The sequence below is a fragment of the Zootoca vivipara genome, chromosome 8, assembly GCF_963506605.1.
Source record: "Zootoca vivipara chromosome 8, rZooViv1.1, whole genome shotgun sequence".
NCBI classification, from domain to species: Eukaryota; Metazoa; Chordata; class Lepidosauria; order Squamata; family Lacertidae; genus Zootoca; species Zootoca vivipara.
The window spans coordinates 8,628,639-8,641,252 of NC_083283.1; positions in this window are offsets into that span (position 1 = coordinate 8,628,639).

Consider the following 12,614-nt stretch of genomic DNA (forward strand, 5'->3'; position numbering starts at 1 on the left):
ACCGGTAGGGTGGAGTCACGTGTTGTGTTCCCGTCCAATGCCTAAGCCAATACCACTCACATGCTTTAACCAATAAAGTTGTGGCCTTTATTTACCCATTAACCTAAAACCACGTGTCCTTGTGTCTTATTTATTCCACACGGGTGACGGGTCATTCATATCAGGCAGGAGATTTAGGTTTGCACAATTAATGTGGATCAAAGCCCTCTGTCACCCTAGCAATAAATTGATTTTTAAAAAAGAAACAGCCTGTTTGCAGTTTGGAAAGTGATAGGGAAATGCATTTAAAAGTGTGGCAGGAATAACTAACAGGAAGATGTATGAACACTCAACAAGAAAACTGGGATGACTACAGGATGAATGCTCATACAGTATAACATCCCTGCAAACAACTCAGAACCAATGCTCAGTAATGACCAGATGAAACTAACTTCTGTGTAAGGTTTAACTAAGCAAATCAGAATAAATGTTCAATAAATAGGTCATATGAAGTAGCCTTCTATCCTTTTATTTACATTTAGCTGTCCAATGCTAGGAATAAGGACCAGAGAACTCAATTGGGCTTACTCCTGAGTTGTAACCAGGTGTCTACACACGCTAACCTATATCCTGGGTCCCCCCTCCACTTACACACTGAAGAAATGGGCTTGCTTGCTTGCTGGCTTCCCCTCCCCCTTCAGAGTTTCCATTTGCTGCAACCCCTAGGTAGATTGTTATCCTGCATTTGCAGCTCACATTTGTGTTCAGAGTATGATGTTAGATTAATCTAGCAATACACTGGAACATTTAACTGATCACATCTTAGTTCCTCATCCACTTTCAGACTTCATCATTTCTTGCTATAAAAGACATTGATGGTGTTTCTATGGCGCAGATGATGCCATAGCTATCACTGTCTGCTGCTGAGCAGTTATAAATACCTGTCTGCCTGCGTGAAGCATGCAGCTTTCCTGACAGTATCCAGCGTTGTTTAAATAGGTCAGGCTGAGGGCCTAAATTGTAAAGTACTCTGGTAAGATTAAGTGGTCTGCTGCAAAGGATAAACACCAAAAGTAATCTATAAGCGGTAAGAAAGCTTATGAAAAGCATGTGTTTTAACATTTATCTGAGGGTTTATCAGCAATACATGGGCACAGATATGTTATATGCAGCAATCTTTGGAATAGTAATGCCGTCTGTTGCAAAGTATTTGAAGCTGCAGGATCAGCTGTTCTCGTCCTTTTGCAGTAGCTTTTTGTAGCTCGTGAAAAGCCGTGCAGACGTAGGTCAGTGTTTCTCAACCAGTGTGTCGCCAGATGTTTTGGGACTACAACTCCCATCATCCCTAGCTAGCAAGACCAGTGGTCAGGAATGATGGGAGTTGTAGTCCCAAAACATCTGGAGGCACACTGGTTGAGAAACACTGACGTAGGTTATAGTGAACACGGAGACGACCAGCTAGCCTTCCCTAACCTGCTACCCTCCATATGTTCTGGACTACAGCTCCCTTCAGTGCCCACCAGCACATAGAATCATAGAATTGTACAGTTGGAAGGGACCCTGAGGGTCATCTAGTCCAACCCCCCGCAAAGCAGGAATCTTTTGCCCAATGTGGGGCTTGAACCTACAACCCTGAGATTAAGAGTCTCCTGCCCTACCAACTGATGGTGGCCGTAAATGAAGGCATAAATTCTAGGTCCTAGCAACGTTGGGGAGCCTTTCTCAGCCTAAGGCAGTGCTGGCCAAACTTGGCCCTCCAGCTGTTTTGGGACTACAATTCCCATCAACCCTGACCACTGGTCCTGTTAGCTAGATGGGAATTGTGATGGGAATTGTAGTAAAAAAAAACAGCTGGAGGGCCAAGTTTGGCCACCACTGGCCTAAGGGCTAAATCCCCTTCTGGGTAACTTTGGGGGGTGAGGGGGCACATGTCAGTGGTGGGCCGGGCCAGAGGCAATAGAGTAGCAAATGCTGATTTTGCCTCAACACAGTTGGCTTATTTCTACAAACACTCACTCATCCCTCTCTATTCTGCATCCAGGCAAGCAAGAAACACTATCAGTTTCAAAGGACACATTCCAGCCGGACAAGGGCATTTAAGGAGAGGACAAAGCAGAGATGGTAATAGGTGTGACCTAGGGAGAGAGGGTGCAGCTGAAGAGGGGTGTGGCCTGTGAAAGAGATTTGAAAGATTTGTCCATGCCTAAGATCCCCACATTCCTGCCCTGGACTCCAGGGCAAGCACTTTACCAAAGGCGGCTCTTGGGCTTCCTAACACTCTCAACCTGCCCCTTTGCTGGAATGGCTACTGGAGAAGACATCCCACCAGTGCCCCAGCACCAAGCTTCCCATTGCGTTTTCTCGGCATAATTTAAAAACTGCTGGTTTCGAGTTATAACAAGAGATGCTTAAGGAATTGGGTATCTGTGAATTCCAACATGAAATGGATTGATCCACACGTCTTGGACCAATGTGTGAACTGGAACATAAGAAGATAGCTCAGTTGGTTGGAGTGTGGTGCTGATGATATTGCCAAAGTTGTAGGTTCGATCCCCATATGGGACAGCTGCGTATTCTTGCATCGCAGGGGGTTGGGCTGGATGATCCTCAGGGTCCCTTCCAACTCTACAGTTCTATGATTCTAAGAGTGTGCTGGATCAGGCCAATGGCCCACCTAGTCCAGCATCCTGGTCTCACAGTGGGCTGCCCAAACACCTCTGGGAAACCCGCCAGCAGGATCTCACCTGCAGTTTCCAGCAACTAGCACAAAGAAGCATTACCATGAAGGCAGAACATGGTCACCATGACTAGGATCCACTGATAGCCTTGGAACCTGGAGGTTCCAATTAACTATCATGGTTAGCGGTTTCTGACAAACCTATCCTGAACGTGAATTTGTCTAACCCATTTTTAAAAAAGATTGGTGCTTGTCACCACAGCACCTTGTAACAAATCCCACATATTAAGTATTCACTGTGTGCTTCCTTTTACCTGTTTTGTACTTATTGCCAATCAATTTTACTGGGTACAGGCAGCCTCAAAGGCTTCTCTACATTATTTATGACTCGGTGGGGGGAGGGGATCCTTTGAAGGCTGCTAGCATCCAAGTATGATTCTCAGAAGAATCCAAAGAGCACGGGAAGAACCCTCATCCGAATTTAGGAAGCAGAGTTGCAAGGGAGGGGGGGGGAGTTTCCAAAAATCAAGAAATCCAAGGGAGTCTGAATCCATAATGCAAGCAAGCTGGAAAGCAATTAGGTATCGGGGACAAGAAGGCCGAAAGACCATGAGCAGAGAGAGGCTGGCAATGGCCACACACACTTAAAGGTAAAAGTAAAGGACCCCTGGAGCAGTTAAGGCCAGTCAAATTCAACTATGGGGTGCAGCCGCTTTCAGGCCGAGGGAGCCCACGTTTGTCTGCAGCTTTCCCGGATCATGTGGCCAGCATAAAGAAGAAAAAACCACTTCTGGCACACTGTGACGAGTGCCAGAGTGCATAAAAATGATGACTTCCTGCCACAGTGGTACCTATTTATCTACTTGCACCAGTATGCTTTTGAACTGCTACGTTGGCAGAAGCTGGGACAGAAGAGCAGCAGGATTTGAACTGCCAACCTTATGATTGGCAAGCCCAAGAGGCTTGGTGGCTTAGACCACAGCACCACCCAAGTCCCTAGATCACACTTGACTTAAAGCACTATGGTAGCACTTAAAAGAGTTATGGATTCCCCCAGAGAATTCTGGGAGCTGTAGTTTATGAAGAGTTGTTAGGAGTCCCCGCTATTCCCCTCCCAGAGCTACAATTTCCAGGGGGATTTAACAATCGATCCCTTTTCACAGGGAACCGTGGAAATTTTAGGGAGGGAGTAGGAGTCTCCTAATCAAGGCTGGAACGGGGCATTTCACGGGAGGCAAAACAGAAAATGTCATCCACGCCCACCTCTGCCTCCATGCCTACCTGCTGCTATGGTCACCTCTGCACTTGCCTGCCTCCTCTGCCACCTCCTGCTGCCGCTGCAGCCTCCAGCTACTGCTTACGGCTTGGCTGGCCACATGCAAAGTGGGGAGATAGACTGAGGGGGCACAGAGCTGGAGTGCTGCAAAAAGAAGAAGCCTAGAAGTAGTTCTGGAATTCGAAAAGTGAAGGTGAAGATGAAAAGGCAAGGAAGGTCAAAGCAAGGGGACGTGCACTTTAATGCTCAGAAGGGAGCCAGAAGAAAGAGAAGCCAGGTCCTCATATGAAAAGCAAGCAGCGGAGATAAGATACTTCTTTGTGTAGCCCTGACCTGATTTAAGTTTTAAATTTAGAGTCGTGGGATTCAGGGCTTGCAATATTCATTTCCCAGGTCTTACCTGCACCGTCGAAAATAAAACCACTTCTTGCCTGTGAAATCTCACCATGGGATCAGGCTGAGTAAAAGCCTTGTCAGATCACGGAATATAAGCAGCAGGAAACCAAGCATCTGGGCCAGGTGGGAACAGCAGAGCTGAGGGCTGTTACCTGACCAAGGGGGCAAGATAGGTCTTTCTGCACACTCTCCTACACCTTAACCTTTCTTAAGTGGAGAGACAGATTCTGTCCTGAGAACTATGCACCCCTGCACTTGCCGAAATGGTTGGGCTAATGACCATCTATCTCCACCCAGAAACCACCCGAGGTCCTCCAATGTTAGTGGAAATGATGGTGCCAAGCCTAGGGAGATGACGAAGGCAAGCCTAGGGAGAGCTTCCTTCCTGTTTTAAAATCCTTGGCCATGTGCTCTCCCTAATATGAGAGCCTTTGAAGGGAAATGAGCTCAATTTAACGTGCTTGCTATATTGCAAGAAGAAGGGCTTTATTGTTATTGCTATTATTCATATTATTAAGTATTATTGAAGTGCAATGGCTGGTGGTTGTTGTAGTCCAACATATCTGGAGGTACAAAACTGTACAGCTGTTTTACAGGCAGTCGGACAATTTGCCCATCTGGTGAGTATTCTGTACCCTGACTGGCAGCTGCTCTCAGGTCGTGGTCTTTCTCAGCACCTCATAGCTGGTCCTTCCTTTTAACTGGAGATGCCACCAATTTGGCAGGTAGTGATGGCAGGATCACAGAGAGCGATGGCTCAGTAAAGCAGTATAGTAGAGACTCGCAGAATAAGAACCATAGAATTGTAGAGTTGGAAAGGACCACAAGGGTCATCTAGTCCAACCTCCTGCAATGCAGGAATCTTTTGCCTAGTGTGGGGCTCGAACCCATGACCCTGAGATTAAGAGTCTCATGCTCTACCGAATGAGCTATCCACAAGGCTAATGGTAACATGAACTGGAGTAATGGTTAGAGTGTTGGGACTATGCCCTGGGAGACCAGGGTTGGAATTGCCACTCAGCCACAAAGCTCACTGGGCCAGTCACCATCTCTTAGCCTAACCTACCTTGCAGGACTGTTGTGAGGATGAAATGGGGAGGAGGAGAACCCTGTATGCCACCTTGATCTCCATGGAAGATAAAGGCAGTATATAAATGTATTTATCCATTCTTAAGGAAATCAGCCCTGAGTGCTCACTGGAAGGACAGATCGTGAAGCTGAGGCTCCAATACTTTGGCCACCTCATGAGAAGAGAAGACTCCCTGGAAAAGAGCCTGATGTTGGGAAAGATGGAGGGCACAAGGAGAAGGGGACGACAGAGGACGAGATGGTTGGACAGTGTTCTCGAAGCTACGAACATGAGTTTGACCAAACTGCGGGAGGCAGTGCAAGACAGGAGTGCCTGGCGTGTTATGGTCCATGGGGTCACGAAGAGTCGGACACGACTAAACGACTAAACAACACCATAAATGTATTAAATAAATCAAAAATAAAATTGCAGTGGGCCTTTTCTGTATGTGAAGCATGAGTTATGTGTCCCTTCACTACTTTAACAGCGCCATCTTGTACATTTATTTGTTTGTTTGTTCACATTTATGTCCTACATTTTCCTACAAGGAGCCCAAGGTGCTACACATGGTTCTCCCAGTAATTTAATCCCCACGGGAACCCCTTGAGGTAGGTTAGGCCAAAGAGGCAGTGACTAGCCCAAGGTTTCACCCAGTGAACTTCATGGCTGAGTGAGGAGCTAGGGATGATGGGAGTTGTAGTCCAACCTGAGGACCCAAGGTCGAGAAAGGCTGCTCTAACCATTACAAACTGGCTTTCTCTTTAAGTCCCACTGAGTTTACTGGAGTTTGGTCCAAATAAAGTGTTGGAAGGATTGCATCCCTACAGTTATATTTTAAGGCAGTTGCCTTAATTCTGTTCTATTCTCTGGATCTCTGGGACAAGGTACCGTAGTCTGGAAAGCTAGATGGATATAAAACATACAGACCAAGAATCACATAACTGACTGTGACTCTCCAAGCCCTCTGCCTCATGAACGCCGGCCAAGTGGACATTTCCTGCAACAACTGTAAGGGAAAGAAGTTAATACCTTAAATCCTTAGCCCTATTGATAAACCATTAGTCACCTTTCCTTAGCATTAGTAACAAATTAGAAAATGAAACTTTCCAAAGAAATCACTCTCAGGCTTGAGGCTTCCTAGCAAAAAAAAAAAAAAAAAAAGCCATCCACTGTATTGACTTTTGAACAGTTTACCTTTCACGTAATGTCGGCAGAAGTGCAGCGCTTGAAAAATAGGATATAAATGAGCCTTTTAAATTAGCTGAAGGAGCTAAGGATATCTTTATAGCACCAGTAGTTAGTAATGGATGCATTCCTCCTAAATCTCAACTTTGCTGTTGCTGCAAGTCTGCAAAATTAGCATAACAATCCCAAGGAAAAAAATGGGTCCCTGGCTGCAAGTTTTTCTGCATCTCCCTTTTTGCATTCATTACCAGAGCTGGTGTCTGGGGTTTTACCATAAATGTTCTGTTCACATGATAAAATGCAACACTTAACATTCTTCCTCCCCCCTCCCCCTCCGATGCTTTTCTTCCTCTGCAATTTGAATGTGTCACACTAATGCACTCCGATGCCGACAATACTGTAAAGCCAATAAGGACTCTATAAATGACACGTCCCATTATGCCATTTTAATGTTAGTTTTCTGCTCCTATTACTTGAGAAACCTCCCTTTGAGATGGAGAGGGAATCATAATTTTATAGTCATTCAATTCACTTTTCTAATGCACTGTATTAGAAGGAACAATTTCCGCTGTGGATTATGAAACAATTGCCAGCAAATGCTGAAAAATACCATTTTGGCTCTATTTATTTAGCTGTTTTGTATTACGCAAATAGCACAAACATAATTTTATAGCTACAAATGAAAGCTGAGCAGCATGTGGACACCTCAGATGTACTGGAACAGGGGGAGAATATGGTGCAGTTAGGGGGCCCAGGTGGCGCTGTGGGCTAAACCACTGAGCCTAGGGCTTGCTGATCAGAAGTTCGGCGGTTCGAATCCCTGTGACGGGGTGAGCTCCTGTTGCTTGGTCCCAGCTCCTGCCAACCTAGCAGTTTGAAAGCACATCAAAATGCAAGTAGATAAATAGGAACCACTTTAGCGGGAAGGTAAAGGCGTTTCCATGTGCTGCTCTAGTTTGCCAGAAGCGGCTTTGTCATGCTGGCCACATGACCTGGAAGCTATACGCCGGCTCCCTCGGCCAATAATGCGAGATGAGTGCGCAACCCCAGAGTCAGACACGACTGGACCTAATGGTCAGGGGTCCCTTTACCTTTACCTTTTATGGTGCAGTTAGGTAGTTTTAGACTGGGGGATTTAATGGTCTTACAGGGGAGGGGTTTTGCACTGGTGTTTGAGGGCTCTCCCACTCCTTCTGAAGAATGTGACCTCAGGCTTCTGCCATAGTGCAAAAATCAGTTTTCAAAATAGCAATCATACAATAAAAATGGGCAACGGGCGGCATTCAACTAAGTTTTACTCTAATTACAGTAGTTGATCTGCTGAAATCAGTGACCGTGACTACCGTGTTTCCCCTTTTTTAATACGTAGTCAAAAAGTAAGGCATGGCAGGGTTTTTAACCGTTTGAGAAATGTAAGTCATACCCCGAAAATAAGCCATACTTCCGCGACGTGCAGAGCAAGACCACTGAGCGCCCCAGCCAACTAGCGGGACCCAGCACGGCGGCCGCAGCAGGAGGAGGAAGCCTGCCAGGTTGGGTCGGTGCCCGGAAGCGGCGGCGGCTGCTGCAGCGCCAATGAAGCGTGCAGCAGTACCGCACGGAGCACGGAGGGCACAAGCCAGCAGGACCCAGCTCCTGCAATGCCGGCCATGGCAGGAGGAGGAAGCCTGCCAGGTCGGGTTGGTGGTCGGAAGCGGCGGCGGCTGCAGCGCTGACAAAGCGCGAAGCAGCACCGCTCTCTCTCTCTCTGTGGGTGTCAGTCTCTTTCTCTCTGTGTGCGCGCGCGTCTCTCTCTCCCCCCCCCCCGTGCGTCTTTCTCTCTCTCTCCCCCTGTGTCTCTCCGTTTGTGATCGCGTCTCTGTTTGTGCCGCGCAGGTTCCTCTTCGGCTCGTCATTCAGCTGCTCCGGCCTCCTCGCCGAGAGCTGACGCCGCTCCTCTCCCCCTCCTTCCCTTTCCCCCCTCCCTTCCCTTCCTTCCGTCGGTCGGTCCGTCAGTTGGGGTTGCGCGCGCCAGAGGCGCAGGCCCTAACCTGGTCCCCCTCGCGCTTCCCTCACTAGCGTCTTGGAGCGGGACGGGTCCCAGCCTCCCTCCCATTCCCCGGCCAGCATGAGAGAGCCCGGGGAGCAGCCTCTATACCTCCGCGCGCACACACACCCGGCCGCCGCTGCCTTTGAAGCCATGGCGGCGAGCGCCAAGCCGAAGCAGGAGGAGAAGCACCTAAAGCTGCTGAGGGAGATGGGCAGCTTCGTGTATACCTCCTGCTCTGGCATCCTATGAGGTTTAAATCCACCTCACAGAGTGAAGCCCCCCCCCCTGTGCACGTCTGTCTCCTAGGCAGGTGGACATCCAGCCTCTGCTTAGAAGCCTCCAAGGAAGGAGAGCCCTTGACTCAGGATGGGGAGGAGGGGAAACGGAGAGAATAGAGGAGGCAGAAAATGCACGCGGAAGAGAGCGCCAAGCGTCCTGAGCCAGTGGGACCCAGTTGTACTGGCACTTTAAAATTAAAAAAAAGACACCCCCTGAAAATAAGCCACCGTGTGTTTTTTTGAAAGAAAAAAGTTGTAAGACGGTGTCTTAAAAAGGGGGAAACACGGTATTAAAAAGTTAGGTCCATTTATTTCAGCGAGTTCTACTTTGAGTAGAAGTTAGCTGAAGACCAGTCAATGAATCTTAAAAATCTAGACAAGCATAAAACCCCATCTGAAAACCCCAAGCCAAAAAAAACCCCAAAAAACCCCCATCCAATAAATTAAAATACAAATCACAGAAGTTAAATAACAACCCGAAAATATAGGAACTAAAGCTACTAGCCATTCTACAGAGATAAAAGAACATACCCTTGGAAGGACAAAATTGTAGAGTTGGAAGGGACCATGAGGGTCATCTAGTTCAACCCCCTGCAATGCAAGAATCTTTTGCCCAATGTGGGGCTCAAACCCATGGCCCTGAGGTTAAGTCTCATGCCGTAACGACTGAGCTCTCTGTCAATTCTTAGCTAGGGTGCAGGTGGGCAACAATGTAGACACAAGGCAAGCTTTCTTAGGGAAAGCATTTCATGGCTAGATGAACCACCACTGAAAAGGCTCTCTTTTTAATGGCCACCCATCAGATTGAAGGGGCACACAGAGAAGGACTTCCATAGATGACCTTTTTGGCATGGGTAAGGAGATGCAATAGGAGGTGTTATGTTAGGTACTGAGATCCCAAGCCATGCTGTGCTTTACTGATCAAATCCATGACTTCAAAATGAGCCCAGAAATGAATAGGAAGTCTAATAATAATAATAATAATAATAATAATAATAATAATAAATTTATTTATACCCCGCCCTCCCCAGTCAAAACCAGGCTCAGGGCGGCTAACACCAATAAAATTACAATAAGACATAAAAGAAAAGAAAACAATGAATTAAAATGCAGATTAAAATACAATATTAAAATTTAAAATGCAGCCTCATTTTAAGTAGTCCATAAATCCACAGGGAGGAAAACACTGGGGTCAGACTGAATCCAACCCAAAGCCAGGCGGAACAGCTCTGTCTTGCAGGCGCTGCGGAAAAATGACAAATCCCGCAGGGCCCTGGTCTCCTGTGAAAGAGCGCTCCACAAAGTTGGGGCCAATACTGAAAAGGCCCTGGCCCTAGTTGAGGCCAATCTAGCCACCTTATGGCTCGGGATCTCCAGAATATTGTTGTTTGTGGACCTTAAGGTCCTCCGCGGGGTGAGAACGAACCAGCATAATACCTCCATAGTGCCTCTTCTGTAAACGAAATATACCTCTGGCCTGCACACAAGGTGTGCTTCACCATGGGAATCCTGAGTGCTGTTGCACTCAGCTGCTCCTTGTAGTATTCCCATAGGTCAACCCCTGTGGGAACAAGATGCGGGACTAGAGTAGCCTTCGGCCTCATCCAGCATAGCTCTTCTTATGACCACCAGGGCAAAGCTGGCCCATAGCTACCATACCAGCTGCTTGATAAATTGGGTCCTCCCCAACAAGAGGACACATTTTGTGGTGCGACCTGGCAACCAGACCCTGTGTTGTGGGTGGGAATGTTTGGATGGCCACAACACCCTATTGGAGGTCCCTCGATGCTGGGTGAAATCAGACCAATGGGATGCCAGCAAATTTGTATCTAGGGACCTCTATTTAATCCCATGCACGTTTCCCTGAACTTCCTCTTTTGGGCCAGTGCATTGGAACACCCGCCCACCTCTCCCTATATTTAGGGCTTGCACACATGACCTTGCTATGCCGTCGTGTGTCATCTGTCGTTGGGACAGGGGCATGGCAGGAATTTTCCCCACTTGGCTGATTGGCTGGTGCCATTTGAGTTTAGCCTGCCGCGTAGCAAATCGTCACAACTTGTAAGATTGCGGATATGCTCTGGTTCAGGTGGATAGGGGTGGCAGAGTGGTCTGGCCATCCCTATGCGATGGGTATTTCGTTAAAGGAATCCTGGGACTCTTGGTTGGTCAACCCTGAGAGGGGTTGTGCCCAGAGCCAGAGTCCAGGGGGGCATCTGGCTGGTGGACTGGTTTGACCCCGCCTTCCACTATGCCAGGTGTTTAACCAAGGCTGACCTATGGTGTGCCCTGGGTCAGCGCTGCCTGCAAGGGTGCAGGGAGCTAGTCGAACCAGAGCCTATGCAACCACTCACTTGATTGTAATCAATAAAGTTGTGGCCTAAATTCTGCCAAAAACCAAACCAAAATTGGAGTCTTGTCTGAATTTATTTGGGGATTGTTAAAGGGACTACACACACAGCCGCTCCTTTTTTTGCATTTCCTGGCATGCAACAAATTCATGATAGGAGCTTTATTGATCCCCTGGTGGACTGTGTTTGGCTTGGTGGGGGACAAGTATTGCAACCTGATATAAATTAAGCTCAGGTCTTACAATATGGTAGCTCTTTGGAGCTGAAAGCATTCCAATATTTATACACAGCTAGAAAGTTTATCCAAATATTGGTACTCAGCTCCTTTCCTAATGGGATTGGCATTCTTATCTGTCTGAGTAGCATCCAACAATAGAGTAGATGTGGATATTTTTCTGTAGAGATGACATTTTTTTTTTAATTGTTGTTCCATTCCATTTTTGAAGCACATTAATGGACTAGTCTTGGAGACGCTGGAATTTTTCCTCCCCTGCTTCTGCAGACACCAGCACTTCCAAACACGTTTCAGTGAGCATTGAGCCCAGATCCATTAAAACATCTGTCCCAATGTGATTTTGCCTTCGTTGGAGTGAGGATTTCACCTTGCAAACAGAATTCTTTGCAGACATTCTTTGAAACAAGTCATGCAGAATTAACTTTCCTCTACCTGCAGTGGCTTGGGGATCAGGGTGTACTATAAATAAATGACTTTTACAACTTGTAATGTTAACAAACGTGTCATTATTTGACTAGAGCAGGTGAGTGCCAAAAAACCAAATGTGTTGAACAATGTGCTTAGATTCTGTTTAAAAAAACAATAACAAAAAATGAAAACACCCAACATTTAAGTACTTTTACAGTGCTTTGCACATTCAGAGCACTTTACAAACACTAGCTAATCCTTATCACTCATGTGGGCAGGTGAGTGTTCCTATGGATCAGACAAGATAAAAATAGCCTCTCTGCTTAAAAGAAAAGTCAGGATAAAAATGTCAGAGATGGATTATTGGATCTTGTGAGTGGCATCTGGAGGATTATAGCCAGACAGGTTAGTGTAGGAAGCATCATATCTAGGGTGAGATTGGGTCTGAGGCAGAGCAAGGCTCCTGTTCACACAGACTGCTTACATTATGGCTGTGATGGTGCTGCAACATTTTATTAAATGCGTCGGGAGAGGCTTCACACCAGGTGTCAAAGAGTGAGCCGGCAGTAAATCACACCCTTCCCAGTTGGAATTAACTATTAGCAAAAACACAATCTTCACAGAATTGTCTGAGTGCCAGGCCTAATGAGTGTCAGCAGTTCATCCCCATAGGTCTTGGCCCATGAATCAGTTGCTGACACTGAAAGTTCCCACCTCTCCAGGGCTTTCTC